Source organism: Hakea prostrata, chromosome 1 (assembly GCF_041222555.1).
Source record: "Hakea prostrata isolate BN-2017 chromosome 1, UWA_Hpros_2, whole genome shotgun sequence".
Lineage (NCBI taxonomy): Eukaryota > Viridiplantae > Streptophyta > Magnoliopsida > Proteales > Proteaceae > Hakea > Hakea prostrata.
In genome coordinates, this window is record NC_142600.1 from 72,994,032 (window position 1) to 73,000,402 (window position 6,371).

Consider the following 6,371-nt stretch of genomic DNA (forward strand, 5'->3'; position numbering starts at 1 on the left):
TTTCTTTCCCTTGAGGATTCTCCATTTAAAATTCTTTTGTGTTTTGTGTTTGATATTTTTTCTTCTTCTTTCTTTTGTTGTGCAATTGTTCTTCGGTTTCTATCCTAACACAGTGTTGGTTCATTTTAGTTACATGGGCAATCTGGGTAGCTTCGGATTTTAAGCAAAATCAACGGGAGCTTCAAAAGGAGCTAAGTACTCAATCCCACTTAGTTTTTCCAGCGGTTTATCTCTTTTCTCTCAATTTACCGGTATGGGCCGGAAATTGGGGTGATCGGTGGATGGAATATGAAGATTGAAAATTTTCCATTCAAAGGCATTTTCGTCGTTTTTTAACAACATTTAAGTGTGACTTCTAACTGCAGGGTAACTGATAAATTGAATACCTCAAGAGGTGGCACTAATTTTAAGAAAACCTCAGAGGTAGCTCTAAATTTTTTTTTTTTTTTTTGGATAATCAAACTTGTTATTTTTGAACACCTCTTCATGAAACTAAACAAAAACATATCAACATCGATCGATTTTCTTTTTTGGGGGGATAATTCTGCAAAAAAGAAAATAATTCTCTATTTTCTGTTAGCATTTCCATTCTCTCCAAGAAGACGAGGAACCATTATTGTTTTTGTGTGTCTGAGTTAAAACAAGCAATTTGAGTTTGGTAAATTTTCTGATACACCTTTGTTTCCATGACTGTTTTGCGAAGAAAAAATGATTGTTGGATCAAGATTTGGTCGAAATTTCAATCAAATGGTCGTATTTATTGTTAAAAGTCTCTTGGGCATTTATGGTGCATGATTGAAACAAGGTCAAAATATGAATTGATGTATGAATGATGATGATATAGAGAACAAGAATGATTAATAGAAACAAAGAGTCTAAAGAAGCAATGAGACATTGGAGTATTTTACGGGCAATAGGAAGTAAAATTACTAGTAAGAGAAAAATTATCGTTCATAACAAATGGTTGATAATTAATTGATTAATCATAATGGTAGATTTTTTTGGTACCTGAGAAGTTCATCGGGGCCAGCTTGTGTACACCTCGATTACATTTTTACAGGGAGCTTTGTCGTCCACAAAGGTCAAACCCATGACCTCTCCAGTGAAGTATAGATTTTAACCATAAGGATAGATTTTTATCAGCATTATCTAATTACTTTTCATGGCAACCATGAGGCATTTTCCCCTTAAATAAACCCTAATGTGAATCGTCAGAATGCATAACCTAGGGGTCCCACCATCCACTAGGAAGTGAGGAATCTGGCTCCGTCCACACTCTATACTCAGGTTTCATGCATCTTACTTCATGAATCCCCTGGGAAAGCGCACATATGGCATGGATTATCATTAAACATGTTGTTTTAAACAAATTTTCTTTTTTTTTTAATGGGTTGTGTAAATTGATTGGCCTTGTTTTATTCTTTATTCTTTATCAAAATAATTTGAAAGAAATATCTTCTTCAAAGTTCAAACTACTCTTGACAAGCATCTAAATCTTCTTTAGTAAACAAAGGAAATTTGACCTAAAAAGACTATCATAATCTTTATACATTTTTCAAATACATAAAAGAATAGGATTGGTTTTTTAAAGATGTAAATGGATCAGGTGTTTTTTACCCTAAAGAAAAGGGGTTATCACCGTCAATGCAAGGTTGGTAGAGTGGTAAGATACATACTTCTCAGTGGAGAGTTCATGGTTTTGACTCTTGCAGATGACAAAGTTCCCCCCTGGGATGTAACCAAAGTGCACACATGCTGGCCCAGATGAACTTCAGATTAAAAAATAAAAATAAAAAAGGAGGTTTTCACCATGTAAATATTCAATTACAATTGGAAGCCTAATATCTCATTTATTTTAATTGAATTTGAATTTCGTCTCTCGACATCTTTCCCCCTCCCAAAGTCCCATCTCTTAGCCTATGGGGCCCTCAACCTTTTTTGACTAGTTTGATGATGATCGAAAAATTGCCAAGTCTCCCTATTTCAACACTCCCCCTTTGCTTTCATGTTGGGATCACTTTGTCTACTCTCTTTACCATGCAGTCAAGTTGAGCTTTACCTCTAAAAGTTGACAAGAGAAGATAGATAGAGATTTATACTCTCCTCACGCTTCTCCATTATATATTAGAAGAGAGATCCATTGGGATCCCACTTTTGATTTATTTTATCATAATTAAAAAATAAAGCCCCTCCTAGTATGGAATGCAAACCACTTCATAATAATCCCCAGACACTTTTTTTACCACACAATTGTGCGGGGCCCATGAGGAAACCACTTGGGGGTTCCACCTTTGAATTTTTTTAATCAATACTTAAAACATATGTGGACCCCACATGGTTGTGTGGTGAAAAAGTATCGGAGAAGCACATGTTGTTCTCCCCAATGGGATGAGGATCTAGACACCCTAATGCTATGGAAGTGTGAGAGAAGTATGGACATCTATAGAAGATTTTGATACCTTAAAAAGAAAGGCAGAATGAGTCGGCTTTTCCCTCCTCCTGTGTAGATAATTATTTTGCCACATGTCATATGTGGCATCACACATGGCTTTTGGTTGGATTACCTTTCTCAATTTATCTATGAAAGTGGGAAACTTAGACCTAGAACCCTTTGAATTTGCAATCACTTACATCTACTACCCCTAAAAGAAAATGAATTATACATATCCCCTTACCGTTAACATCATCATTCAGTTTTACTAGTTAAAAGCATGGTAAAACATTTCAGCAAAATTTGCCTGAAATATGGTGAATTTTGCCTGGTTTAGTGAGTAGTGAACCGAAAGACCCTCCAAAAACAAGATTAATCAATGTAGCCGAAAAATTGCCGCTAAACCTAAGAAATATCACCATCGAACTTGAGAAGTATCGCCGAAGATAGGATGAGCATATGTCACACCCCACTCCGGATCTAGTCATACTCGAATACCTATGGGGTTGATACACTACATGACTTAGGTTTAGTGAAAATTCCATACAAATATAAGATATATCATAATTCCAATGACAAGATTAAATCAAGTGTAAATGTCAAATTAAAATCTGAAATATTAAAGTTACAATCATCTAACAACGAAAGTTAAAAATTAATTAATGTTGATCAAATAGGCGTTAGAGTTTGAAGAGAAAAGTAGTTTGTTTGTAGTGGAGTAACTCTAAAGAAAAATCTCTAATGGAAGGTGACTCCATAAGAACAATCCTGACACTAGCATGAAGTATCATGTGCGTCCACATCTTCTCCAATCATGCTCTCATGGTAATTTACCGACAATAGATCTTCCATGGGAGTGGAGTCCTCATATTCTGTAGAAAAATTTAAAGAAGCATACACATTTAAATGAATGAGTTCTACAGAACTCAGTGGGGTCAACTAAATGTTCATGTCATCCATTCAATCACAATTTCCATATCATATTCACAAGGTGATAATGTAAGTAATGACATTGATATAATAAGTGCATGATTATGATGTTATGCTACTAACTCTATCATGAAGTCTCTACAATAGATACACATTAAGTGAAACATCAATCTCTTTTGGGTGGTCTCAATCACTCTCCCTCAACAAGAGACGTCTATTGGGTTTTTCGCGGTTGTTGGATAAAGTCCGTCAAGCCATGGTTGAGGGTATAAGTTACCACTCTCTCACATCACCGTTTGGTATAAGATTTGGTGCATGTCAAGGATAATCCTAGGCCCAATGCAATGTCATACGACATCACACTACATATGGTCCGGATATCTCCCCTCATGCCTAGTGCCCTTTTGATTCGATATCTTTCCACATGTAAATGGTATCCTCAATGGTAGGCATCTGTTGCATCCCATTCCTTAACCCAATGGTCATTCACATATAATGGACATTATGTTCTCCATGTCCCCTCATGGGTTAGTTACTAGTCTTGAGCACACATGAGCCCTTATCTATTATATGCAACCCTACCATTCTATGATGACAGTGGGCCAGTTTGACACATAGGACCCAGCCACTGACATCATAGGTTAACTAGCTTCAATAACCCTACCAGAAGAGTAGTAATACTCATGGAGATTATCTTGCCCAACACTTTTAGATACCTATAATTTATGTATTTAGGTCTAGATGCATCCATATAAAGTCATTAAGGTAATGAGCGGACCCACATCCCTAGTTGGTAAAATAGAATAAGAGAATTAATCTTGACTAGTATCATTCATTCTTATTCATTCTCATATCACCAATATAAGATTCGAAAAGAAAGAACAATAATCATTAACATACTCTAACCTTTCGTTGGCGCAAAGTCACACACAATCACATAATAACATCTATTCAAAATAAAACAAGATATCATCAATGAAATTTAAATAATGATATTAAAACATAGAAGACATGGTTAGTTTATTCTTCACATTTTGATTTGATTTTCGTTCTCCGAAGTCCCAATTTTCACACTCACGAGTCAATGTCTATACTCAAAATACTCCTAATCATATAAGAGAATACTAGATATTAATTTTGGGAATAAAAAAGGTCCATTAACATGATTCCTGAACCCAATTTGTTAAATGGCCTTAAACTCGACGTTCTCAACCTTGTTTTAGCAAAAATCCTTATTTCGCCTCCGATTTCGAGTTGAGTTGAAACGAAACTTTGGGACTTCTAATTAATAGTAATAGGGTCCTAAAAGTATAAATAATTTGTCCCAAATCGGTTTCAATCAAAAAACCCCAAATTTGGCTCTCGAGAGTGCTGCGGGCATCTCTTGAGAGTCAAAACGCAAAATTGTTTGCAACGATTCGCACAAATCACTCACAAACTACAGGGAAACATAAATAAATCTATTTGCAAGCATTCATTGCATATAACAAACCCCAACTACCAAAATTTAACATTTATTATGAAGGAAATACCACAAACTTAGGTTTAGAGAATAGAGGTTGAAGAACACTCACATTTTCCAACAATTTCGTTATGATTCAAGTCTTAATGCGCCTTTGTGTGGATGGAATCCCAGATTCTTCTTGGTTTCCCCTCTTCTCCAAGCCTCAACCTTGCACTAGCATTATAAAATCTGTGTAAAGGTGAATAGAGGCTTAAAATAGGGTTTTTAAACCCAAAATCCCAAAACTACCCCAAAACTGGGGATGGGCGATCGATCCAGACCGGTCAATTGGTCCGATTCTGGTGATTCTCTTATTGAAAGAAAGGTCTTTCGAATATTTACGTTTGGATATATTTTTCCCATCAATTGGATTCTCTATTGCCGGTTTCCGGATATGCCAAAATCGCCTTTTAATACCTTCGTGATTGACCTTCTCTCTCTTCTTAAATTCTAGGAGAGGTGTCGAGTCATCACTAGGGCATCAACCAACATTGAGTCCACTTCCGAACCTCGGGCTCAACTCGAATGGCCCACAGTTTTCGCCGACTCAAGGCCCGAGTTCAGGGTCCTAAAATCATAGATTAAAAGGTTAGAAATCCAGAGGATTTCACAACAGATATAGTTGCAAACTTGCATATCAATTTCTCTCCAAGCTAGCTAGCTAGCGACCCAAATATATTATTTTTGTTACATGTTTGTCTTTGCCTCTTCGGTTTGATCGACCTTTTCTTGGGACCTAATTAGTTCATTTTTCTCGATCTACCAAGATGAAGAACAGAGCTTCTGTGTTGTTGAAGCAGCTCGTCTCCACTTTGAGCTCGATGGTGAAGTCCAAATCCTTGGCTTCAAACAAGACGAGTGCCATTCAAGAGTCATTTCATCTTCTCTCTTCTGAAAATTAAAAAACCCTTCTTGTCTTCCACCACTCAATAGCAAATCACATACCCCTTTTTCCTCTTTCTGTTTCATGTAAGAATTATAAATTTCGATTCTTTTTCCTCTACTTGTGTCTGCGCATGGATTCACTTTCTTGGTGAAGAAAATGAGCTGATGTTTGGCATTTCTAGCCACACGTGGTAGAACAGAGAAAAATGGTGAAAAAAATATCTTGAAAAATGACTTGACGTGTTAAGGCTTTGCTGAAAAATGACTTGACACTTTGACCTTTAAGAAATGACTTGACATTTTAAGCCTTTGCATTTATCTTATCAATTTTTTCAACTTTAGACAAAATTGTGCAGATATATCAGTGAAATCTCGCCAAGATTTTGTCGATTCGTTGGTTTCAAATTTTCAATAACCAGTGAAAGCGAAATCTCACCAAAACTTGACACCTTAGTTTAAAGTAAATGAATACTTGTAATTTATTTCTTTTCAATGATAGTAAATGTAATTTATTGTAGATCTAGGTTATATATGTAATTAAGTCCATTTCTTACTTCAGCAGACTTTAATTATATAAATATAATAAGAAAACATGAAAATTTGGGTTGGGGCCTTGGGGGC